At 41.0% G+C, this 27,424-nt stretch overlaps 1 pseudogene; it reads left to right on the forward strand.

The window, feature by feature from the left end:
- Positions 1–25,633, forward strand: part of LOC150078600 (facilitated trehalose transporter Tret1 pseudogene) — a 43,325-nt pseudogene extending 17,692 nt beyond the window's left edge.
- The last annotated feature ends 1,791 nt before the right edge of the window (positions 25,634–27,424 follow it).

The following is a 27,424-nucleotide window of genomic DNA, read 5'->3' on the forward strand; positions in this document are numbered from 1 at the left end:
CTGGCCGAAACCCCAACACTAAATGGCGACTGAATTGCACAGCCGTGTGACAACAGTAGCCTACAAAGACAATATCAGGAACAGATAACCATGGTGCAGCAAGCCCAAGGATTCCAAACTCAAAACTCCTGGAAGACTCTTACCATGACTCACGAACAGAACTGGACAAGACAACTGCAGCATTCCATCTGATTGCCAGTCACTGGACCCCCGTACCAGACACTCACTAACCGCAAACTCAACCACTGAACATCGACATGCAAACTGGAACTGTCAATGGACTCCAACAAACTTAACAGAACAAGGACTCTCAAAGGAGTGGAACCCTGTCCTCAACACGACACTGAACTGAAACCACAAAATGTGACTAACAAACCAATAAGACAGAAATGACCGTACACTGACTGGACCTGGGTGCCACAAATTTGACACCAGAACAGTGTAGTTAAGTGAAACACTGGACTAGACTGATAAAATCAACTCACCAAATTACACTGGATAGGACTAGAAGAATCTGGACTATCTGTTATGACTTCCTCTGGCAGCTATGCCAAGTGAACGTTACGCGTACGTAACGTTCACTTGGCACGTCGACTTGGAAATACTCGTCATCTTTCGGACTCCGCGTTTTGAACTTTCTCGTGTGTAGGAGACACCCCTTCAGCATTCCTGTTCGCAGATTGCAGCTGACTTTTCAACGTTGTGTTAAATAAGAGTGTTTCAATTGTACAAAGCATTATTTGTAAACTTATAATTAAATGCGCTCTTTAAAGATCACGAAGTATGTGGCTTGGACGCTATTATCTTATTTCCTCGGTTGCTTCGCTGGTTTCACCTGTTTTCATTAAGCTAAATAATGATTATTTTATTTTATTTTACCATCATCGTGCTGCTAATGTAAGGTAGCCATTACACATAGGTTCATTCAACGGCAAGTAGGTCACCTTCATCCTTGTTTCCCACAGCAAATTCTGTGTGGCAACAAGATTCAAACGCCACCCGCTCGCCGCTGAGTGAAGCGTTTAAGTCTCCCTCATAATGCGCAATAATTGACTTAAGTGATGCTTAGTGCTTGTTTGTTTGTTATTTGGTTTTTAGGAGCATTAGCAACTAAGACCATATTCCTCCGGGGATATGCGGTGGTCATTCCCTGACCTTTCCGCATCCTCCGTATTTGGTGGTAACGGGTTCCAACCCCGGACTAATCAAGAAGCGTGTGCTACGCACTGCTGCTGCTGCTGCCCACCTGGCTACGGAGGCGCCACGCTGAGTCCGAAACATTAACTTGTTAATGTTTTGCAGTAGAGTTAATGTTTTACAAAACATTAACAAGTTTAATGTTTTGCCTTAGACTATGTTAACGTTTTGCCTTATAGAGAGGCTCTGTCGCTTTCTTTTCACCAATAACACTGGTCTGTGTAGATGATTTCAAATTTCATGATATTTCTGGGTGTAGTTTTAGTGCAAATTCAAAAAATCCAAACCGTTTTTACCTATTACGAACAAATTTGGTTCAAAGTTGGTTCACCAGCTTTTTTTTTCTACAAACAATAAGAACTGCTTTAAATACACATTCCATACATACGCCAATGTCGATTTATGGAATGTGCATTTAAGAAAAGCACGGCTATACCTACCAATCCTTTGTAACTGACAGGCATGGATGTGCTCGGCGTGTTTAGACATGTCGAAACTTGAATTGCAACTCTAAAATCCCGCGAAGCAGTTCTTCAGCATTAATTGGTTTTCTGGTGCGCTCGCGCTGTCTACTGTCTGCTTCTAATGTAATTTTAATGCTGTCTTTTTTGACAATAGCAACTCGTTGTTGTGTGTGTGCAATACAAATATATATTTATACAATTAGCATTAATAAAGGCATATGATGCAAGGAAGCAAGCTTAAGCAGCATCAGCCAGAAAAAAAAACAAAAAAAAAACTTCCATTTCACCCCTCCGTTCGTTAGAAATACCTGTCCAGCTGAGCGTTAAATTTATTTAGGCTATCAACTTCCACAACAAGGGATGGAAGTCTGTTCCACCAACCAACCACCCGCTGGCTAAAGGCAAATTTCCGCACGTCTATCCTACATCTGTCTTTCCTCAATTTGAATTTATGCCCTCTCAGGTGATTTTTCTGAGCTAGAGGAAGAATCCCATCAGCATTGAGCATGCTCAAACCATTCAAGACTCTATACACCCCTATCCGATCACCTCGCCGGTGCCTAGTCTCCAGACACTGTAATTTGCAAAACTTAAGCCTCTCTTCGTAAGAGCACCCCTTTGTTCCATTCACTAATCTTGTTGCCCTTCTCTGTACTCGTTCCAGCAGCTCTACATCCTTCTTGAAATGAGGCCTCCAGACCTGTATACAGTACTCTAGGTGTGGCCTGACCATTGCCTTATACAATGGAATAATCACCTCCTTATCCCTGCTGGAAAAATTTCTGTATATCATTGACAATACTCCATGAGCTACTCTTGCAGCCCGTCTGCACTGCTCAGAGAACTTCATATCTGCCTGCACAACCACCCCCAAGTCCCTTTCATTCTCTACCACTGTCAGTGTAGTACCACAGAGTTGATACGTTGCTCTGGGGTTGCTGTTTCCCATATGTAGTACTTTACATTTGTCAATGTTAAACTTCATTTGCCACCTCTCAGCCTATTTGCTCAACCTTTCCAGATCCTGTTGCAGCAGCATAGTGTCAGTAGTGTCCTTGACAACCCTCCCAACCTTTGTATCATCTGCAAACTGGGACATTAAGCTTGATATACCATCATAAATATTATTTATAAAAACAGAAAACAATAATGGACCCAACACCGAACCCTGAGGGACTCCACTAATAACATTAGTTTACGATGAGCAGTGTCCATTGATTACCACTCTCTGTCTTCTCCCCCTCAAACACCCCTTTATCCATAGCAGCAATTTGCCTCCAATGTCACACTGTTCCAATTTGTGTAGCAGTCTTCCATGTGCAACAGTATCAAAAGCCTTTCTAAGATCCAAGTATATAATATCAAAGTTATTCCCTGTATCCAGTTCTTTTGTGACTGCATCATAGTATCCAATCAAGTTGGTCAGGCAAGACTTCCCCTTAACAAAACCATGCTGTGTCTGAGCTATAACTGAAGTCTTGTCTAAATGATCCTGCAGTGCTTCTTTAACCAGTGCCTCCATTAATTTTCCTGGAACAGAAGTTAAGCTCACAGGTCTATAATTACTTGTGTCAGCCTTTGATCCTCCTTTGTGAATTGGGGTCACATTTGCACATTTCCAGTCTATGGGTACCTCCCCTGAGTCCAAGGAAGCTCTCATAATTATGGCTAAGGGTTTGCTTACTTCCTTTGCTGCCTCCTTTAATATAACTGGATAGATCCCATCCACCCCGGGTGCCTTTCTTGTGTTTATCTTCAGGGGGGGGGGGGGGGATATTCATGTGTTGTTGTGGCAGACCCTAGTGTTTCCCCCTTTAGCCGCTATTGTACTCCTTGTGTTGAGGCTCACGCCAAGACCGGCCATTTGTATGTAGTGTGTTGGATGTGTAAATGTTATGGTGTGTTCTGTTGTTATGTAATCGGCCGGTACCTGGCTCTTAGCGAGTGGGAAGCAGCAACAACTAGTCACAGCGTTCCACCCCCATCCCCGCCATGTGCAGGTGGCCAGGATCTACTACCGTCATACTAGTCTATACCGGAACAAAGTGCCAGGATAGGCAAAGTTGTGTTTATCTTCAACAATTTCTCCTCCATTTTACTCTCAGTTATTACAAGATTCTCTAGCTTACTGCCAGAGTTGAATACACCCCTGGCATTCCCCTCCCTAAATAACTCCTCATATGTGAATGTAGATGTAAAATATTCATTTAGCTACCTGAGCAGATCATCAACAGTCGAACCATCGATATCAAGTGCACCAATCTGATTCATCCCCTTCTTTCTAGAGTTTACATAAGTAAAGAACTCTTTGCTGTGTGTGTTTTTTTTTTTTTTTTTGCATCCTTTGCCAAAGATTTCTCGTAATCTGCCTTCGCCTGCCTAACCTCCTTTGGTACTTGGTTACAGATCAACTTATATCTATCATAGGCTTCTGTGTCACGTGTTAATTTTTATGTATCCCATGCATTTTTCTTCTCTGCCATATGCCTCATTAGTTCATCTGACATCCACTTAGGCCTAAACCTTGAACAATATTTCTTAGTTGGTATGTAAAGCCTAGTAGCTTCCAAGATAAGTTCTTTAATGCTTCCCATTTTGAGTTTGCTGTTGGCCCCACTGTATAGAATTTAAATACTGTCTCAGTCCATCGTAGTCGCCTTTACGAAAGCAATAACCCTTCCCTTTATCCCTAATGGTAGTTACCTCCTTGAGTAAATCCCACTTCAGCACACTGTGATCACTGCCACCTAGTGGTTAATTTATCTGCAGATTCTTAATGCATGAAGAATCACTACTGATAATCAAATCAAGAGTATTCTTCCCTCTAGTTGCCTCCTGAACATGCTGATGTAGAAAACAATCATCCAATAAATCCACAAAAGCCTTCCTAGTGTGTGAGTGACCAATCCACAAATTCCAGTCAATATCTGGGAAATTAAAATCTCCCATTATAAGACTCTCTGATTTACTGGCCCACTTCATTTCCCTGTACAGTTTCTTATTATACTCATCAGAGTCATTAGGCCTATAGCACACTCCTACTCTCAATTTTGATCTCCCAATGCTTATGTCACACCAAACTGACTAGACACTGCACTGACCAGCGATGTCGACTGGCTTCGCTTCCTTGGATTTTATGCGTTTCTTAACTAATAGCATAACCCCTCCTCCCTTTCTATCCTGTGCTTTCTGTACACATTGTACCGTTATCTCCTTCGCGGTAATATTTTCATCTGGCTCATCTAAAAATTTAGAATTTTTAGCAAGTATGCATTGTCTTTATTAGCGGGAGACACACAAGTAATACGTCTTCTTCCGATGGTTGATGGAACACACCGAGGCGGGCAGCAGGCAAACGTTTGTTTATTGACCGTATGACTCGCGGTAAGCTTAACGCGCGATTCAAATCTTTTTCAACTATCGCATAAAAAAAAAAAAAAAAAATCGCGTTAACTGGAAATTTGCATCGTGTAAAGTGAAAAGTGGTATAATTTTTCAAATAGTGTTAACTGAAAATCGTGTTAATCGAACTCGCGTTATGCGAAGCCTGGCTGTACTCCCTCCTATCGTGTCTGGGCAGAATTGCAGAGGCTTTCAAATTCAACCCTAATTCACGGCTTTTTTTCAACAGTGACCTGTACTTGTTAAGTAATTCTGCTGGTCTCCTACTCTTAATATCATTAGTGCCAATGTGTACAACTATATCACCTTTTGTGCCCTTAAAAGATGATATCCGCTCTCCAACATCATCAACCTTATCCCCTGGCAGACATACCCTGGTCCTGTTCCACCTATCCTTTTTCAAAGCATGTTCCCCGTTTCCCTGACAATAGAGTCACCAACAACTACTAGTTCCTTTGGGACCAGCGCATTCTGCCTTGGGGACTGCCGCTGTGTTGCGTGATGACGAAGTGCAAGCTCTGGCGTTGATGTGGGCAGCTGAGAGCTTGATGGGCTCCTCATCTTAAATCCTTCGAGGGCATCCACCCTGTCCTTCAAGCTCTCATATAGGCCCATAACAAATCTGAGTTATCGGCTGATTTCGTTACACTCCTTGCATCGCGCACACACAAAGACATCCCCCATGGAAATATCATGTCCCGTACCCGATTGTTCCATAAACATCATGCAAGCAGTGCATTTTAAAAGGCTGTGATTAAGAGGGCAACTGTCCCCCCTCAGTTCTTCTCTGAGCCACAGCACTCTCATTAGCTCGAGTCTTTTGCTTTGCTGCTCGGTCTGAGTCATGATTTCGATTTAATTTCAATAAAATTTCAATTTCAGTATAAAATTATAACCCTAAACTTGTATCCCAATACAGTTATAAGGCTATATATATTTTTCAGTATCAAATATTATCTACGAGTTCTGTTTGTATAACTTCCGGATCAAGTTATGTATTAATTAATTATGTTTCGTTTGTAATCTAAGTTGTTATATGTATTTAGTTTAAAGTACAATATAATTGACAACGAAGTTTAACAAAATTAGTAGATTTTGCTGATTAATTTACAATATTTTATTATATAGTATACTATATAATATAATATAATATAATATTATATTATATAGCAATATAATATAATACAATTATATTATAACAAAGGCGGCAAGTTACGAACGGTAAATCTACGGACACTTAAGTATTAATTAAGTTCCAAATCTCGCTGTCTCAATTCAGAATAAACTAACGATCCTGACTAGGACAATAAGCTACTTATATAAAATAATTTGATGTACAAATTAATCCATAAAGCGGCTAAATATGGTTAAAGTATGACTTTGGGCAACCAGGCAGGAGCTCACCAGTATTAAAGACCACGGCCTGATGAAGCAATACATCAACAGATGTGTTACTCCTGTTTCCCTATACGCGGCACAAATCTGGTCTTCAGCTCCCGAATGCAGTATCAAAGCCTTTCTAGGACTCGAATACTGGCTCTTGAGATGGCTGAACAGAATTTCAGCTAAGCCTTTTACCATCTCAAGAGCTATACTATACTCCAATTTAGAGGTCACACCCTGGAGACAAATAATCACGTCAAGAAACATAATGACCCTTGCTCAGCTTTTAACGGGACGACTGGATGCACCGAAAGCCCGAGAGTGGATAATAATACCCGGCGAAAAACCAAGACGAGTTGCAGATAAAGAACCACAACTGAAAGTGGCATTTACGCAGTTGGATAGCCTCGGAAGATTCTTTCCAGCAAACACCATCCAGCTGTTCAACAACCTTAATCGATATGAATCCTGAAAAGCTCTGCAATTGCAAATCCTACAGAAAGGAAGTTCTCAGAAACTCTTACTTGCAAATTCAGATGTAAGGATACAGTTTCAGCACCCTGTTCGGCCAGGCACGAGCCACTGGGCTTTAGGAAACCCGACCTCATCAAGAAATAGGTGTCAGGATTGTCCTACCCACCCAACCCAACTCAAATCCCCACAGAAGAAGACAACTGCTGGAAAATTGAACTTTCAAATTTTTATTTTACTGTATCGCGATCATTCCTGTTGTCCCCATGTTGTTTCATATGCTGTACGTTGTTTGGCTGTAAATTATTTGTGTTTATGTAAATACGGTGAAACTCCCACTTGTGTGTGTTTAAGCGAAAGGTATGCTTCAATTATCATGGCATTATGTTCTTACCAGTTTACACTAGTAAAAGCCTTTGCGAGTAATAATAATAATAATAATAATAATAATAAAAGACTTCTCGTTCAGCAGAGTGCAACTGGTAACACGTGGATTTGATACCCTTGCCGATACTTTTATGCAATTACGAGGCCGAATAAAGAATAAATACACCAGATTAATCAGAAAAAACACAAAATATTGCTATACTACTAAATTTAAATCAAAAGTTTTAGAAAAACAATAATTTCAAATCAATAAAGAAGCAAATCCACTTAGCGGCTTTGAACACGTCTGGCTCCCACTGACCTCGTCAGCAATTGCGGTAACTGTCTCTGGCTGAAACAAAGACGAAATGTAAAATCATTTGAAAAATGCATATGCTGTATATTTTGGAATTACGAGTAAATAAAGTTAACCAAAATAAAAGTTGAGCCTCTATAAACTTTGCCGTACGTGTGTGGAGGGCTTATGAATGTGGAAATGCGGTTAAAAGAAAGTCGCGAATTTGCCAATTCTCATGGTGAGGAGGAAACCTTGGAATCCTATTAATGACTGCTACTTTTCTCTGTAAAGGTATCAGGTAATCGCGAAGAAAAGGCAGAGACAGCATTATGTATCCCAACAACATCATTCCATCTGTAGGGACAGTACCCAAACCTGAACTACCACCTGCACCAGTAATTAGCTTTAGCATTAGTTGAAGCATATGATGCAAGGAAGCAAGCTTATATAGCATCAGCCAAAAAAAAAAAAAAAAAAAACTTCCTATTTCACCCATGCGGTCACTCCAAATGTTTGTCTTGTTCAGCCTTAATTTTATTTAAGCTATCAACTTCCAACCAACACCAGATGGAAGTCTGTTCCACCAATCAACTACCCGCTGGCTAAAGGCAAATTTTCACACATCTACTCTCTACAACTGTCTTTCCTCAATTTGAATCGATGCCCCCTCAGGTTCTTAATCTGAACAAACGGAAGTATTCCATCAGCATTGAGCCTGCTCAAACCATTCGAAGCCTTATACACCTCAATCAGATCACCTCGCACCTGGTGCCTAGTCTCCAGATGCTGCAACTTGCAGAAATTAAGCCTCTCTTGATAATAGCACTCCTTTGTTCCTCTCACCAATCTTGTTGCCCTTCTCTGTACACGCTCAAGCAAATCTACATCCTTCCTAAAATGAGGCCTCCTGACCTGTACGCAGTACTCAAGGTGTGGCCTGACCATTGTCTTATACAAGAGGATAATCACCTCCTTGTCTCTACTAGCAAAATTCCTATATATCATTGACAAAACTCCACGAACTGCTCTGGCAGCCCGTCTGTAATGCTCAGAGAACTTCATATCTGACTGCAAAATTACCCCCAGGTCTTTTTCGTTCCCCACCTCCCTGAATGTAGTACCACACAGTTGGTACGTTTCTCTGGGGTTACTTCTACCTATAGGCAGTACTTTGCATTTGTCAAGGTTAAATTTCAGTTGCCTCTTCTCAGCCTTAATTTTATTTAAGCTATCAACTTCCAACCAACACCAGATGGAAGTCTGTTCCACCAATCAACTACCCGCTGACTAAAGGCAAATTTTCGCACATCTATTCTGCCTAACTTTTCTAGATCCAGTTGCAGTCGCATACTGTCTTTACTGTCATTAACAATCCTGCCAACCTTTGTATCATCTTAAAACTTGAACATTAAGCCTGATATAACCTCATCAGTATCATTGATAAATACACAAAACAACAATGGACCCAACACTGAACCCTGAGGTACTCCACTAATAACATTACTCCACATAGAGCCAGGGTCCATTTATTACCACTCTCTGCCGTGTTCCACTCAACCACCCCTTTATCCATTGCAGCAATTTGCCCTTAATGCCATACCGCTCCATTTTTTTTAAACAATCTTCCATGTGCAACAGCATCAAAAGCTTTCCTGAAATCCAAGTATATGATATCAAAATTATTTTTTGCATCCAGTTCCTTTGTGACCACATCGTAGTAGCCAATCAAATTTGTCAGACAAGACTTCCCAAACCCGTGGGAAGTCTTGTCTGAACAAACCCGAATGTTCCTTAATAAACCCATGCTGTGTCTGAACTATTACTGCAATGTTGTCTAGGTGATCCTGCATCACTTAATTAACCAGGAACTCCATTATTTTCCCCCGAAACAGAAGTTAAACTAACAGGTCTACAATTATTTCTGTCACCCTTTGAAACTCCTTCAAAGGGGGATTGGGGGTACATTTGCGCCTCTCCAGTCCATGGGGACCACCCTTGAATCTAAGGATGCTCTCATAATTATGGCTAAAAGTTTGCTAACTTCCCTCGCTGCCTCCTTAAATATCACTGGATAGGTTTCATTCACCCTAGGTGCCTTTTTGATGTTTAATTTCAAACATTTTTCAATAACACCATTTCTAGGGCCCAACTCTGCATAAATCTGGAAGTCACCCCATGGAAACAAGAAATTGTGACAACAAACCTGCTTACACTTGCTAGACTAATCACAGGACGACGCAACGCCCCTGACATCACTGACCTAATAGACACTCCTCGCATTGACGGAAGAAATCAAATGGACCCAAGGCTCCCACTCAGAATCAGTTTGAACAACCTGAAAGGCTTGAGACGCATGTTCCCAGGAAACACGGTAGATTTGATCAATAGTCTATCCATCGACCTGGATAAATTCTTCGAGCAACATATGTACAAACGCCAGAAGCTAATGGAAATAGGTTCAAACTTACAGTTATGAAAGACCACCAGATGGAAAATTGCCGCGACAATGTTTCCCATGACACAATGAATATACAATAAAGTGAATCCGTCACTGGTCCCCTATCTTAGCATCTATTACTCCGAAGACGCCTGACTGTGAGCAAGATTGAAGACAGCCAAGATTGAAGAGCTATCACGGGCAACAACCGGTGATGGACTTCTTCAATCCTCTATATTTTTGTACACATTTCTCATGTTTTTGTAAGTTACAAAATAATATAAAACACTTTGGGACACTTCGGTATTCCACAACTTTTGAGTATGTACAATAAACACGGTAAACCCTGTACCTTTCAGGTTAAGCATACATGTGCTCCATGTAACCGTCGGGCACATGTCCCTGTCTTAACCTCTGAATGTATATATCACCTCCCTAGCTTACTGCTGTCCAGGGGATGGCTCTTGAGCAGAGCAATAAACAGGCTTAAATAAATAAATAAATTTCTCCTCCACTTTTCTCTCCGTTATTACAAAATCATTTAGCTTCCTGTTAGACTTTAGGAAACTTCTGTCTTCCCTTTGTTTACAGAATTCTTCATGTGTGAATGTAGATGCAAAATACTCATTCAGTTTGTCAGCTATCTGAGCGGGATCATCAACAGTCGAACCATCAACACCAAGTGGACCAATCTGATTCATGCCCTTGCTTCTGAAGTTTACATAAGTAGAAAACAATCCTCCAATAAATCCACAAAAGTCTTGCTAGCATGGGAGTGCCCAATCCAGAAGTTCCAGTCAATATCTGGAAAGTTAAAATCCTTCATTTGGTTTACTGGCTCACTCTATTTCTCTACACAATTATTCGTTGTACTCATCAGAGTCATTAGGCCTATAACACACACCTACTCTCATTTTTCCTTCCCCAGTGCTAATGTCAGACCAAACAGACTCAACATTGCACTGTCCACTATATCAACTGGATGCACTTCCTTAGATTTTCCTACCTTCCTCCCTTCTTAATCTGTCTATCCTTTCTGTACACATTGTACCCCCAAATTCCAGTTCAGCATTTCTTATATCTGTGTGACACCACATCTCTGATATCCCAATAATATCTGCCTTTGATGTCTTGATCAGCACTTCAAATTCATCAAATTTATTTACTATACTCCTAGCATTGGTGTACATGCAAGTATACATGCACTTGTTCTTAGTCTTAGTTACCCTAACACAGCCCATGTATTTACTTGTTCCACGATGACTCCCAGCAGTTCTGAATATTCCCAGCACCTTGCTTTCCAGGCTGCTACTCATTCTAATAGGAGCAGTTCAAGAATCACTTTCGCCTCTGCCTGCGGCTACCGTAAATCTATTAGTCTGTGAATCTCCCCGAGCTAGCAGTTTCTGACACACCTAGCACTGCCTCGATGGCATCAATTCTTGGACCCTTTCTATTTAAGTGTATCCCATCCCTGTAGATGCAGTCTCTCCTGTTAGCAAGCACAGACCAAGCTGAAAAAAAAAATTCTACTCAATGAGCTTTGCACAATCTCTCCAGGGCCGAATTTATTGACAAGGTTCTCATCATATACTCCATCTAATTGTGTATGGGCAGAACTGCAGAAAGTTTCAAATTTAACCCTAACTCACGATTTTTTTCAATATTGACCTGTACTTGTTAAGTAAATCTGCAGATCTCTTACTCTTAAGGTCATTCGTTGACAAGAATGATGTACATATGAAATATGCTGTCAAATCCCGAATCTGACATTGGTGATCTTAAAGACGATATAAACTATTGTGAAGAATAAATTTTGAATCAAGCATCAGAGCTGTTTATATAAATTGATCTCGTGGGAAATTTAAATCTTTGCAGAGGGTCAAGAGAGATTTTAGGGTCAGAAAGCAGTGGAATACAATTCTGAATCATAGAATACTCACAGTACCTGTCCATCTAGTTGCTTTTCAGATATAAGTCAAAGATCGAATGCCAATGTACTACAAACAGATCAAAAAGGAACACTGAGATAGCGGTACTGCACCCCTTAGATCATTCTGCTCATTAGAAAACACTGATGTAATGGCCCAGTAGCACTGAGAAGACAGAAGCCCACTGCGCCACAATCACACAAAGTGGTAAGAGTGATCATGCACCGCAATGATAACTACTGCGTAGTGCGGAAGTAATGCGCCATTAGAATATGCATTCCAAGGAGATGCAGCGGCAGCCGTGAAGACCGTTTTACTCTTAGTCGCTTTAACCTATGTCAGTTAGGCAGAGAGCTCCTATATATGTCACACAATTGGTCGATGTTGACAAGAATATACAAGAGAAAAAGGTAAGAAGTCAGATATTTAGTCCACATGCCATAACCCACATGGCGCCTCCGTAGCCAGGTGGGCAGGAGCAGCAGTGCGTAGCACACGCTTCTTGATCAGACTGGGGTTCGAGCCCGTGACTACCAAATACGGAGGATGCGGAAATGTCAGGAAATGACCACCGCATATCCCCGGAGCAATATGGCCTTAGTTGCTAATGCTCCTAAAAACCAAATAACAATAACAACAACATAACCCACATGTCACAATCTTGTATAGCCAAGACATGACTGTAAAATACAACAGGATACGTTGCTACTTTGAGAGTCATTGAAAACTATTATTTATAAGCCACCCGAATAATTAAATTCATCTGCCGTGCTGTGTGGCTTATGTCTGTTCATTGCGTGTGTTCTACGATCGATTTGTCTGTTTTGCTGGACGAAAAATCCCACTTTCTGGGGGGGGGGGAGAAACCTTGCTACCTACGCCTGAGACTGACTAACTCAGCCACGGAGTGAAAAAGCCCCATTAAAGTTCCTCGACGAGATTCGAAATTGAGCCTTTTCCACCCAGCGTGGGGAGGACGTTTGAGAGTCACTAAGTACAGTTCCGTAGTAGTATAGTTGTCAGGTGGATGTGCCGTAATACATTCACAAGCGCTGCTCCAAATCTAATAGCACACACCGTCTATTAAAAATCCAGACAGAGAACGCTTGAAAGGTGTCGAAAGTGTCCTTAATGGCTACAAGCTGTTCCTCACATCCAGGTTCCAAATGTGCAAAGTTGAAACTGTCTCCACAAAGTCCTTCCTGGGGTCCTCATATCCTTGACATATGTATAATAGATGTTCCAAGTTTCCGTACTCCCGCAAATGCATACGTTTACAGATTCCTAATGCAATTTAGCATAAAAGGACCCGTGAGTAGCAATAGTTGTCTGTATAAGAAAAGGAAGAGGCAGCAGGTGAAAAAAGGTTTTGAAGCATGCTTTTCAGATACCTTTTCTTTTAGGTATCAAGTCGCTGATTGGTGGAACAGGTTTCCATCTCAGGTCGAGGCTGATATTATTCTACTTACTTCCAGTTCAGCCGAAAGCCGATCATTTTCGATAATTAACTTGTTAAAAGCATTTCCCATACCGCATCAGTTGCGAAGAATTTCTTAGCGACGTCTTCAGTGACCTTGTTGGACTCGTTGAAAGGGATCTTCGAGATGTTTCTAAAAAGAAGAGCCACATCATCTATGGATGGTAAATCGGTAAATGGTATAGGAGGAACTCTTTTGGATGGTACGTTGTCTAAATTTAATGTAGGATTAATATCCCAGATAGAAACCGATGGCTGTCTCAATAATTGGCCATAGCGGGGACCACGAGCATTACTTATGTGGAATATACATTCTTCTTAGTACCAGTTTCAGCTCGGTTTTGCTTACCACGCTGGTTGACATACTCACGGGTACCACTGCATGCGCCCGCTACACCCAATTATCGAAAAATTACACTTTCATAATTTTTGCAAAAATATCTGTGCCCTTAATCGTCAATCCTCTGTTCGTTACTTTCAACGCGGTCATTTTTGCCTCCCCAAGCTCTACGGATCGATCGCTATTGCTTGCAGCCTTCAAGTTTTTAGAGAGGGTACTTCTATCCATGGAACGGTCTAGTTGTTCTTAAGTGTGGCTACAAGTAAGGTGGTTGCGGGTTCGAGTTTTTTTTTTTTTTTTTTTATGAAACCCCCAAACACGAAAGGTATCAAAACCTATAGTACTTAGTACCGTGCATGGGTTTTAGGAGAAGTATGGGGGGAGGGGGATGCCGGAAACTTTGCTCTAGAGACTAAACATGGGTTTCACCACTTCAAGTCTCCAATAAGCAAAGTGGTGGTATTTCACCGGTTGATGAAAGTCATCTACCACCTTACGCTGTCACGAAATTGTGCGGTTCATTCTGTTGGCTTTAATTTTATGAATTAGTACAGTCACAGTGGATATGTGAACTCGTCCGCCCTCCCTCGTCAACAGAATTAATTAAAAAAAAAAACAAAATAGTCACATCAGGCCACCCGACAACGATCTCATCTGTCCACGTGTAGTTTCGATCATAAGTTGTGTTCTGTAGTCGATTTTACTGTACGAGAAAATCCGAGTTTCTGTTTCTAGATGGGATTGGGGGAAACCTTGCTGTTCACGCCTGACATCAATTAACGGATGTAAAAAAAAAAAGAAATAGGACATAGTAGTTCCTCGCGTCGTTGAAGAGATTCGAACACTCTGGTTCGAATCTCGATCGGGTGGGGAAAGGACGGTATGAATAAAACCACTGCGCTACCTTCTGCTTTCTCTGCACGGTAACACAGTGGTTTTATTCATACCGTTGCGAAGAATAGCGGACACAGTGGACATAGTGTGATCTGTCAGCGGTACCAGTGGTCCCCTACAAAAACGTGTTCCCAACCAAATCAACCATTTCCAATCGGGTGTTTAATGAAATCGGTACAAGCTGCCACCACTTGTACCGATTCCATCCGCGAGACATACTGGAAGCTGTGGCCTTCAGTATTCTGTGACGGACATCATTGGATACTCTTCTATGTAATTTTAAGCGAGTTTCAAATAAATTGTTCGCACTCAGCTTACTTACTTCCTTTTAATTTAGAGTTATTCTGCGTAATTTTGGCTATTTTTTGCATTTATTTGCTACACTGCACTTATCGTCTGCTGCTTATATTAATTTATTCTAATTTTGTCCTTTTTTTAAGCGCGATGTAGATTCCTTTACTTTGATGTTAGACTTCACCTCTCCTCAATGGTGTCAATTCTTGTAGAGGCCCTGGCCTCGTGGTCACATAAGGGTCCGAGACGACCACATAGTCAGAGGAGTTCACATGATAGGGAGAATACAAGAAACAACACCGTATTTAGCAGATCACTCGGAGTACTTAAGCCCCCACGCGCTGATCACTCGGCGACCAATCTCTCTCTCTCTCTCTTTCTCACATGCTATCTGACGAGATTTGATAATGTGTTTTGTGCGTCGATCGATGAGATAAAGGACCGAAAGATTAAGAGCATCGTCAGAATGTCACATAGCGTGACTATTACCGATAATAGCCTGAAATTAGGTAGACGGTGGACTGATAGAGTCACGTAATGTTTCTTTCGCTCTAAATACTGCTCGTTCCGCTCTTGACATCTCCCCGCCAGGACCATGAATATTCCTTTCCCGAAACTCCGATTTCGGAAAATGTACTTGGCTGCTCTCGCCGCGCTTATCAACGCCACGGCGGTGGGCATGAGCGTATCCTTCTCGGCGCCGGCCACCCCGGAGATGCTGAAGCCGACGAGTCAAGTGACAATATCTCGGGGTGACGTCATGTGGGTAGGGAGTCTCATCGCAATCGGAGGTCTACTTGGAGGCATAACGGCAGGTAATGTAATTTCCTCTCGCATTCTTTGATCGCAAATACATTCAATGCGACGCGTATGAAATTTATTATCGCCGATGAATTACACGCAGCGTTTATCTGTTTGAAATCGTTCGAATGCAATCAGACAGCGCAGTACTTCCGACCAAAAATCCCCTTTTTAGTAACCTCCGTCATCTTTGGCCAAAAACATACGTGGCAAAATGCACTTTCAGCTGAACAAGGTAAAAGAGCAGAAATTCGCTCCAAATATTGTTTATAGAGTAGCGTTGTCGGAAAGACGCTAACAAAATATTATATATTAGGGTCACTAAACCCGTATTTGTGTCTGTAAATTGTTGCCTGTTTGGCTGGACGAAAAAATCCCAGTATCTGGGGGGGGGGGAACCCTGCTGTCTACGCCTGAGACCGATTAACTCAGCCACAGAGTGAATAAACCCATAAAAATTCTTCGCGTCATCGACGGGATTCGAACCCGGGTCTTTTCTAATCTGCGTCGAGAAGACGATGACAATACCAGTGTGCAACCGCGCAGAATCTGTCGGATGGCGCGTTAGCTCCAAAGAAACTGACGCCAAGGCATCATTGTGTCTGTAACGGTGTGTATAACAGAAAATTTATTTATTTATTTTATTCTTCGCGCGATTTACCTGTTAGGCGGACAGAATTAATTTTGCGGAAGATAAAACGATCCGAATCTTACTCGGCCGTGTTTTGAAAAAAAAAAACTTTTTTCCACACAGCGAAGAAGGGAATTAATTATACATTTACAGCTGTAGTGAATACAAATCCTACTTCCATGTTACAAGAATGGTCGCTTGTATATGTGTAACAGTGCGATCGCACTACTATCGATAACCATTACGAATTTTTACGGCTAGGTGGTGTGCTGATAGAGTATATCTTCATTTATAGTTAGCTCTGTCCTGCTCTGTTCTGTTTCATTAGTTTCGCCATTCTGTATATATATATATATAGTAGTAGTCGATTTTTAGGAGCATCAGCAACTAAGGCCATATTGCTCGTGTATACTGACTGTAAACTGCGTGTTTTCTCTGGTCGATTTTCTGTTTGCTAGAAGAAAAACCCAAGTTTCCAAGAGAAAAAAGTAGGCTGCCCTCGCCTGAAACCGACAAACTTAGCTAAGGTGTTAAAAAATACCCATAAAAATTCCTCACATCATGATGGTTCCATCCAGTGTGGGGCAGGACGGCGTTTGTACCAACTATGCTACTCACGAGGGCCGCCATTATGTATCGAGCTTGGTGAAGATGTGGACTTGCTCTGCAAACCTCAGAGATAACAGAATGATAAAAAATAGATTTGTGTTCGAATTCCATAAAAATGGAAGGAATTCTTATGGGCTTTTTTTCCGCAGCGTGCAGTTCTAGAATTTGTCTAGTTCTTCCTTGAATTTATTCTACTCATCCACTTTCACAACGACAGATGGAAACCTGTTCCAACAGTCAGTCACCTGCTAGCTGAAGATAAACTTCCATACATCTATTCTGCAACCATCCTTCCTCAGTTTCAATTTAGGTCCCCTTATATGTGTAGTCTTGGCAAGTAGAAGAATAACATTAACATTCAGCTTACTTAATCCATTCAAAGCTTTAAACATCTCAATCAGATCTCCACGCAGGCGCCTAGTCTCGAAACGCTGCAATTTGCAGAACAGAAGCTCTTTCTAGGTAAAAGTTTTTTGTTCGCTTTATCATTCTCATTGCCCTTCTCTGCATCCGTCCAGCAGATCTACATCATTCCTAACGTGAAACCTCATGGCCTGTATGCAGTACTCAAGATGCGGCTTAACCATGTCCTCATACAAAGGGATAATCACCTCCTTATCCCTGCTAGAAAAGTTTATCCTTCTTTATCAATGTTAGCTGTTTGAAGCTATTGTTGAGTAAACAGGTCAGTATCCACAGTGGAGGAGTATTGAAGATTGAGGGTTCTTGTTATGGATTGAGTGGGAGAGTCTGTTGACTGATCATCTTGAGGAGCTGTTGAGAAGGTCGATTACTTAATCCTAGAATGTAACCACTATTTAGATGTTAGAAATCAGCTCCAGATTTTGACAAATGTATATAGTATTAGTATTAGTATTAGTATTAGTAATGGCTGCACGGTGCAAGAATGCCTATGGCTTATGCTGCACCAGCCAAAAAAATAAAATAAAATAAAATATCCGAACAAAACAATGATAAAAAATAAATAATAATAATTAATAAAAAAAAAAAGGAAATTAAACCTATCATCCCACGCGCCTCCCCTACCCGAAGTTTCCCTCCCCTACCGGAAATTCAAGGGTCATCCAGATGACCCTTGAATTTCCCCAAACTGTCGGCATCTACCACCCATGAAGGAAACTTATTCCAGTAATTTATAACTCGCTGGCTAAAATAAAACTTCCTGCAGTCCAATCTAAACATCCCCCCCCGTAACTTGAATTTATGTCCCCTAGTTCTAGCATCATTTATAATCTTGAAAATTTCGTCCTCATTCATTTTACTGATACCTCTCACAGCCTTAAACTCAAATCTCCTCTAAGGTGTCTAGTTTCCAAATTCTACAACCCACATATTCGAAGTCTTTCTTCATAAGGACGCCCTTCTGCCGATCTCACCAGGCGAGTTACCCGTCTTTGCACCCTTTCAAGAAGCTCGATGTCTTTCTTTAGATACAGTCTCCATACTTGAACACAGTATTCCAAGTGTGGTCTAACATAAGCCTTATATAATGGGATTATCACGTCCCTATCTCTACTTGCAAAAGTTCGATAGATCATCGATAGGACACCATGGGCCTTCCTTGCAACCTGTTTACAATGCTCAGAGAATTTCCTGTCTGACCGTATCGTAACACCCAAGTCCCTTTCCTCCAAGTCCCTACTGAGTTTAGTTGAACTGCTCTAAGTGAATAAGTTATTTTGGGATTACAGTTTCCCAGGTGTAATACCTTACACTTTGTTGGATTAAAGCATAGCTGCCATTTTTCTGACTATTCCTGAAGTCTATCTAGGTCTCTCTGAAGAAGCTCAGCTTGACAGTGATCATTAACTACTCTGCCAATTTTAACATCATCTGCAAATTTAAACATCATGCCCTCTATCCCTTCATCAATGTTGTTTATGAAAATTAAAAACAACAGTGGTCCTAATACTGATCCTTGGGAAACCCCACTTCTTACATCAACCCAATCTGAGGAAGAGCCATTTATCACAACCCTCTGCCTGCTGCTCTGAAGCCATCCTGCTGCCATCTAAGGATTTTCCCAGTGATTCCAACCTGTTCCAGCTTATAAATCAACCGCTCATGTGGGACTGAGTCAAAAGCTTTGCTGAAATCTAAATAAACAATGTCGAAATTATTCCCTAAATCCAGCTCGTGAGTGACCCTTTCGAAATAGATTTGTTAAACATGATTTTCCCTTTACAAAACCATGCTGAGTATCCTTGAGAATTTCAATTCGATCCAAATGATCCTGAATTCCACCCTTGATCATTGCCTCCATGATTTTCCCTACTACTGAAGTCAGACTGACAGGTCGATAATTTCCCACTTCACTTTTAGAGCCACCCTTATGTATGGGAGATACATTTGCACTTTTCCAATCCAAAGGAATCTCCCCAGAGTCTAGTGATGCTCGCATAATTAGCCTCAATGATTCAATGCACTCGCTTGCCGTCTCCCTTAAGATTATAGGATATATTCCATCAACTCCAGGAGCCTTACTGGTCTGTAGGCTCGAAAGTTTTTTCATTAAATAATCTTGCGAAATTTCAATATCATTAATTACATATTTTTTAACTTTGCTCCCACAATTTCCCCTTGCCACAAAAGGTTTTTCTTCTGTAAATATCGATGCAAAATAACTGTTGAGTTCATCTGCAACGGCAGCTGGTGTATTTAATTCTATCGCCTTTCATCTGGTTTGTCCTGCTCTTCTTGGCATTTATATATGTGAAGAATTCCTTATTCCCCCCCTTTTTGCTCTGTTTGCTAGTGATTTCTCATAAACTGCCTTTGCCTGTCGAACCTTTTCTGTGGCTCTATTACACATCACCTTGTAGCTGTTATAGGCTTCAGTACTTTTTATTGCTCTGTAATCTAGTAATGGCTCTGTTTTATTGCTCTGTAATATAGTCCCGCTGATTTTCCACGGTTGGTGGAAACAAGGGAGAATTTCTCGCATTTCTCTGATTTTGCTGATAGTGTGTTTAGGAGACGAAAATGAATTGTAAATGTTAATCCTTAATGAGGTGTTACACCAAAGAGTTTATTCATCCCAGGGGCTCACATCTGGACAGGGGCTTGGCACACCCAGGGTCCTGAGCTGGATATCATCATTCCTCTCTTTCTTGGTGATTCCTCTCTCTCTGTAACTTTTTTTGGCTGGTGCAGCATAAGCCTCAGGCTTCCTTGCACTATATGGCTAATAATAATTTTTGTTGGTTACCAGTTAATTGAAGAAAGTGTACCGTACTACAAGTACGAACTCCAGGCAATACTAGAGACCTCAACCCACAAGCTGTACTGGGACCGCACCATAATAACGGATAAGACAATCCCGCAGAACAGACCGGACATAATCCTTGTGGACACGATGGAAAAGGCTACCTATCTGATTGACATAGGGGTACCCAACACTGGCAACCTGCAGAAAACCCATTGGGGGTGGGGAATCAGGAAGTACACGAACCTAAGACAGGCGATCAAAGAGATGTGGCATATGCAACATGTAACGGCCATCCCGATCAGCGTGTCAACCAAGAGTAGGGTGCCAAAGACCCTACATAACAGCCTGCAGCAATAGGTCTCCCAGAGCAACGGTCGCCAACCTCACGGACCACTAAACTGAAAATTTTGAATCCCGCGGACCACTACCACGATTTTTTTCATAAAAGTAATATTCTAAATATGAAATGGTACTTACACTTGTTTTTGTACTCCGAGTTATTTGAAAAAAAAAATTGGATATCATTAATGTTAATATAATTAATAATATAATGGCTCTATAATGATAAAAAAAAAGTATAATAAATAAATGCAGATATATTCATTATGAAAAATACAAAAAACATTTTAAATTTCATTTTATTAAAAAAGAATTAACGGAAACAATTAATATTAACAATTATCGAGTGCACCTCGACATAGAGGTGTATAAAGGATTAATTATAGCAAAATAATCGGCGTGACATTTGTTGCTGCTTGTTTGAAATAAGCTCTTGGATTCTTGGCTCCAATGACGTTACTGCAGCACGGAGAGCTGTTTGTATTTCTAGCCGACACCGCTACTTGTTTTTAATTGCCGTAACTGATGAAAATGTCTTTTCACACTTATGTGTAGTTGCGAATGGAATTAAAATTTTGATGGCCTTTTCACTCAGCACTCGGTACTCACTTTTTACGGAAAACCAAAAATGAGATCTTGTTAGGGACGAGTGGAAATTACCTTTGAGACTGTCGTCGGATGATAGATCGATTAGGCTTTCTTTTTCTTTCATGTTCAAATTACTGTCCTCGATTTTTGCCGAAAAATGGATCTATTATTCACATATTTCCGTGTCTGGGGTCCTCTTCCCTTGGGTAATAACGACCAGAAGAGTCAGTGAGCGACTGTAAGTGCAATCGAACAAGAGTTATTAACTGTCGGTTGACATCCTCCTGTTTCATATAATCATCAAAATTTGGGAACATTTGCAGATCTTCTTCAGCCAACCGTTTCCCACAGCAATATCTTCCTTTGAAATGTATCCATTTTGCCTCGCGGTATGAACACGTCCGTAAGCTGTCCTTGCATGGATGTGTTCAGCTCGTTTAACACAGAAAAAATATCTGTCAGGTATGCAATTTTGGTTAGTCAATCGTTGTCGGACAAGAGATCATGGAACCTCAAAATTATTATTTTGCTGCTGGAAGAATAACTTGACTTCTTGGCGCAGGTCGAACAATCGGGTTAGTACTTTGTCCCTCGACAGCCATCTCACCTCAGTGTGAAGAAGAACATGAGTATGCTGAGAGCCCATTTCTTCACAAAGTGCCTCAAAAATTGAGCGCTTTGTGGCGAATTTCGTTTGCAATTTTAATTACATCAGACAGTACTTCGTGGAGTTCTGGAGATAATCTTTTTGCGACAAGTTGCTCGCGATGTATAATACAATGAATAAACAAGATGTCTGGGTGTCCAACGTCTTTCACTTTTGCAACAACTCCTGACCGATGTCCAGTGATGCTTGCGGCACCGTCTGTGCACATCCCAACACATTTCTTCCATTCAATACTGTGTTTCTGGAAATAACCATTAAGTGCATTGAAAACTTGAGAGCCGGTTGTTCTACCGACAAGATCAGCGAACAGAGGAGTTCTTCCTTTAATTCTCCTTGGCAATCAAACCTCACAAAACAAAGAAGAACTGCCTTGTTAGAAATGTCTGTTGATTCGTCAAGTTGAATTGAATAAAACGTAGAATTTTTCACAAGTGCAATCACTTGATTTTCAATACCTTCGGCCACGTCTTCAATTCTGCGCTTCACCGTGTTAGCGGACATAGGAATTCCTTTCAGTTTTTGGACAGCCTGTTTCCCCAAAACCTCTTCACAGGCTTGTAACAAGCGAGGCTTAATTAATTCTTCTCCAATCGTATATGGCTTTTTACATCTCGCGATTTGAAGTGCTATCAAAGAAGGTTTTACCAGGGACTTATCTTCAACAATCATTGTTGCTAATGAACTTTTTTGCTTTTTCAAATTTTCACGCATCTTTTGGAAGTATTCAACTGGCGTTTTAGCTAAATCCGGGTGTTTTGACTGCAAGTGCCTGCCGAGTTTCGAAGATTTCATGGCATCATTGGTTAAACTCTCAGAACATATAATACAAAGCGGCCGTGGATCCAGTTCACTTCCAAGTTCTTGAATAAATCCAAACTTCAAGTAGTGCGCATCATATTTTCTTTAAACTTTGAACTTTTTCTTCTCTTCGCCTCCAGTTCTAATGTCCTTCCTGATGATGCCTTGCGGTGGCTGCGGAGACTGATTCATTAACCAACTCGTGACAACGCGATGTATAACCTAAGAAGCGAAAAATGCTCGCTTGCTTTTTCTCACTCATCGGGATTATTTTGTTCGAATCTAAAATCCAACAAGAAATAAGCTAGTTATCAAACTCAAGCTCTTTGATGTCATTAAATATCACACTGCGCGCAGTTAAAATAAAAATATCACTGGTCAATTACCTAAGAAGAATATTGTATTGAATAAACACCAGTATAGCGTTGAAGAAAATTCGCTTCTTGAATAAGCCCAACAAAACGAAAAAATCGGACTAGAATCGTTATTCGCTGAGCAAATTGACTGTTGACGTGAGAAGCACTACTGACAGTGGTGAGTAGCGTTGTTTATCGCGGCGAAGATCTCGCCCCGAGCGTAGACAGGGATAGATGTCAAAGTAGTTTTTTTCTCTTTTTCGCCAATTGATAAGAAATAGAAATAGCTTTCTATATTTTTTACAATAAAAGCATCGCTAATACCGGATATTGCGCTGGGCCTTTTATAAACATGCAACGTAATAAGGCGAAAATTGCAAAAAAAGTAGAATAAACGCGAAAATTGCAAATATATTCAAATTACTCTGCGGACCACCAAAATTCTCTCACGGACCACCAGTGGTCCGCGGACCACTGGGTTGCCGACCACTGTCCCAGAGAACACCTACAAGGAACTTCAGGAAGTCGCAATCCTGAATACCTGTAGGATAGTCAGAGAGGTCCTCGACCAAGTAACACCAGACATAACAACAACCACCCTGTGTACTTGGCAGCGATACCCGTAACGAGGTGGAATCCCCAGTCAGGGAGAAAGAATAATAATACAGAGAAATATTATTTTACCGTCTATGAAACTGCGCTGCCACACTTCCAGGGGCGAGTCAGTTATGTTGCGCTCCCAACGAGGCTGCGTTTCGTTGGCTTAAATGTAGACACAGGAGCGGAAAGTTGCGCTTCGGTGTACCACTGCCCTGGGATTCCTTTAAAGTTTATTGGCTGTCGTTCGCACTAGACCGGAATGCTTTACTAAATTATTATATTAGGGTCACCCGTAAATGATTACCTCTACCTTTTTGTCTGTAAATTGCGTGTGTTCTCTGGTCGATGTGTCTGTTTGCTGGACGAAAAAATCCCCAGTTTCTGGGGGGGGGGGAACCTTGCTCTCTACGCCTGAGACCGACTAACGCAGCCACGGAGTGAAAAAAGCCCATTAAAGTTCCTCGCGTCATCGACAGGATTCGAAGAATGCTTTACCGCAGAGTACTCTACTTGTAGCAATGCAATTTGCGAATTATACCTTATTCTAGTGTCTCTTCACGCATCCCATTCTGTTAATCAGCCGAATTATCTTCTAATCTTAATATTATTATTTTGCGTTATCTTATCTTTATATTATTTTTTTCAATTCGGTGTCTATCCTACTTTGTTAAGTAAACCCCTGGATGTAACCGTGAAGGGAGTTGTATTTAAACGGTTCTCGGAATTGTGTACAATTCTGAGCTCCATTACGCATTTATAGGAATAATGATTTTGTAAATTTCTAAATACTGTATTAGAATTTTAAACAATTCTTCTTCTTCCATAATTTAGCAATAACTGTACAATCTATTCCCTTTTTCTGTAGGTTCTTTGTGCACTGTCTTGGGAAGAAAAGGCGTTATGATGGTCTCCTCTGTTCCGTTCCTGCTGGGATGGCTGTGCATTGTGTATTCCCGCTCCGTTTCAACCATATTCCTTGGAAGAATATTCACTGGCTTTTCCTGCGGCCTCGTGTGCGTTACGGTGCCTGTATACGTTGTTGAAATAGCCACCTCAGAAGTTCGAGGACTGCTCGGAACTTCGTTTCAGGTTTTCTTTACTTTAGGAGTTCTCCTGGTGATGGGCCTCGGTGCCGTGATGTCGTGGCCATGGTTAGCCATTTCGTGTGCCTCTGCGCCCGTGCTGTCGCTTGTGTTGCTTTACCCGATGCCGGAATCTCCTAGATGGCTGATGTCAAAAAACAAGCACGCAGAGGCCATGAAATCCATTATATTCCTGCACGACTGCCAGATTAATCCGGCAAAGGAGTTTAGAGCTATCGAAGATGATGTCCGATCACAATTTTTAAGCAAGCTGAGCTTAAAAGATCTTATGAGTTCTGCGGCAGTAATACCGGCAGTTTTATCAATTGGGTTAATGATTTCGCAGCAACTCTCGGGGATCAACGCTATTATGTCTTACGTCGTGTCAGTATTTCAGGATGCAGGAAGTTCTCTAAATCCATCGGTTTGTGCCATAATAGTTTCTGCAATTCAGATGTGTTTTGCTTTTGTCAGCAGCGTTATGGTAGATAGGACAGGGAGGAAGATATTATTGCTGGTATCGGGAGTTGGTACCACATTGAGCTTGACTGCTATGGGAACATATCTATTTATGGAAGAACGCAACAGCTCAAGTAGAAGCTCCTGGCTGCCTCTTCTTTGTTTGACGGCGTACATAATATTTTTTTCAATAGGTTTTGGTCCTGTCCCATGGTTGATAGTAGCGGAACTCTCCCCATCTCGGATCCGTGGGTTTGTTAGCGGAATTGCAAACGGGTTTAACTGGACTATAATGTTCATTGTCACGAAAACTTTCGGAGACATGAGCGAAGTGTACGAGTATTTGCCATTTTGGTTTTACGCAGTTGCGACTCTTTTCAGTTGTTTATTCGTGGCTTTATTTTTACCGGAGACGAAGGGAAAATCTTTGGAAGACGTGCAGTTGATGTTCAGGAAACCAGTAGGTGATGATGATGCCCCTGTTGCTGCTGCTGTGGGAAAAGACTTGAATTATATTTGAATCTGCGAACATCAGCTTCTAAGACGGCCAAACATCACTTGGCCACTGTTCACAAAACAACTCTACTCTAAATCAATGATTTCGATTCTTCGAAGAGTCTCGTGCCATTTCATTCGAAAATTAGTGTAACTACACGAGTCGGAACGGTTTTATGTTTTGGAAAAATATAAACTGTGCCAACATAAGTTATAATTTGGGGTTTGAAATTTTTTTTATTTCGACCCGAAGCACGCACAAAATAACAAAATCATGTTTGTGTTTCCTTGGATTATTGACATTTTACATAGTTTCAGAAACAGTCACATTCAGAAAACTATCACTTACTCGTAGCCCTGAAGAAGTGTCGCAAGGCAAAGGGCTTAATTACGTTCTTGAATTGAATAGAAACTTCATAACAAAACCACAGCTCAGTTGTTGTAGTAGGATTTTAGGAGCATCAGCGGCTCTGGCCATATTGATCCATATACTGTATTTGTCTGTTAATTGCACGTATTCTGCGGTCGATTTTCTGTTTGCTGGACGAAAAATTCAAGTTTCCAGTTAAAAAAACCATGCTACCCACGCCTGAGACCAACTGATTCAGCCTAGTTGTGAAAAAGACCCATAAAATTTCCCCACATCATCGACGGGACTCGAACTCTGGTCTTTTCCACCCGGTGTGGGGAGGACGGTTATTCTCTGCTACCCACGATGGCCGTTTAACTGTGGCTTTGTTATGAACCAAAAAAAAAAAAAAATCGGATATTTTGATATAAAAAAAGTTAAAAGTAAGACGTGTTTCTTTCTTTTGTGTTTCTTCGTGTGTGGCAACTCTAAAACCTTAGCCCCAGTTTTTTTACAAAGCTTTATTTCCGTGCTTACCAAATTTTGTTTAACAGAACACTTTGGAATGCAAAAGAAATTGGCGGAACACCAAATATAAATAAATTATTTCCTTAACACACTTTCAAGTAAAAAAAAAAATAATAATTAATTAACGTTTATTTTATAACTAAAAACAAACGTCTGGTTAATGAGATCGGGCGTATTTATTTTTGGTTGAGAGGAAAATGTTGCCTGGAGAATTTCTGCAGCGTACAAGTAGTTGTACGCTGTGGGAAAAAAACGTTATTATGCTAATTTATTCATCTTCCTGGACTTGATGTTGCCATAACAGTAGTAAAACACAAAGGTATGTGTGTGTGTGTGTGTGTGTGTGCGCTACGACAGGATATTCACACACGTCATGGCTGCCTCGGTTTTTCTGACACCAGACTGGTTCTGGCTACCGATTCTAACTGTCCCCATACAATTCTGCAGTGTTTTATGGGTTGTCCAAAAGATTCTCTCTCTCTCTCTCTCTCAACTCAATCGAAAACTTGACACTTCCGACGAACAACCACGGAGTCAGCCCTGTTTCAGAAAAAACACTTGTTCATAAACGAGATTTAGCAGTGTGTAAATAGCATTGCTCAAGAACAAACAGATTATTAGGATTAGCGGCAAATTATTATTATTAGCTATCAGTTTATTAACACAAGGTTCACCCCCTGTACAGCAAGTGGGCTAGGAGGGTGCACACAAATTTTAAAATATACATTATAAAAATTTTTTTACAAATTTTCAGATCTTTACAATATAATCATTGTATAATAATAACAACTATTAAATAGATATATACATTTGCTTAATTGTATTCACTTCGAAACGCCTGACGTAGCCCAGTGGTCAGGAGCGAGAGTGCATAGCACGCGTTCCTTGAGTAGACCGGGGTTCAAGCCCGTGACTACTAAATACGATAAATATTTATTG

Source organism: Mastigoproctus giganteus, chromosome 11, assembly GCF_048544385.1.
Source record: "Mastigoproctus giganteus isolate SK-2022 chromosome 11, ASM4854438v1, whole genome shotgun sequence".
Classification (NCBI taxonomy): Eukaryota; Metazoa; Arthropoda; class Arachnida; order Uropygi; family Thelyphonidae; genus Mastigoproctus; species Mastigoproctus giganteus.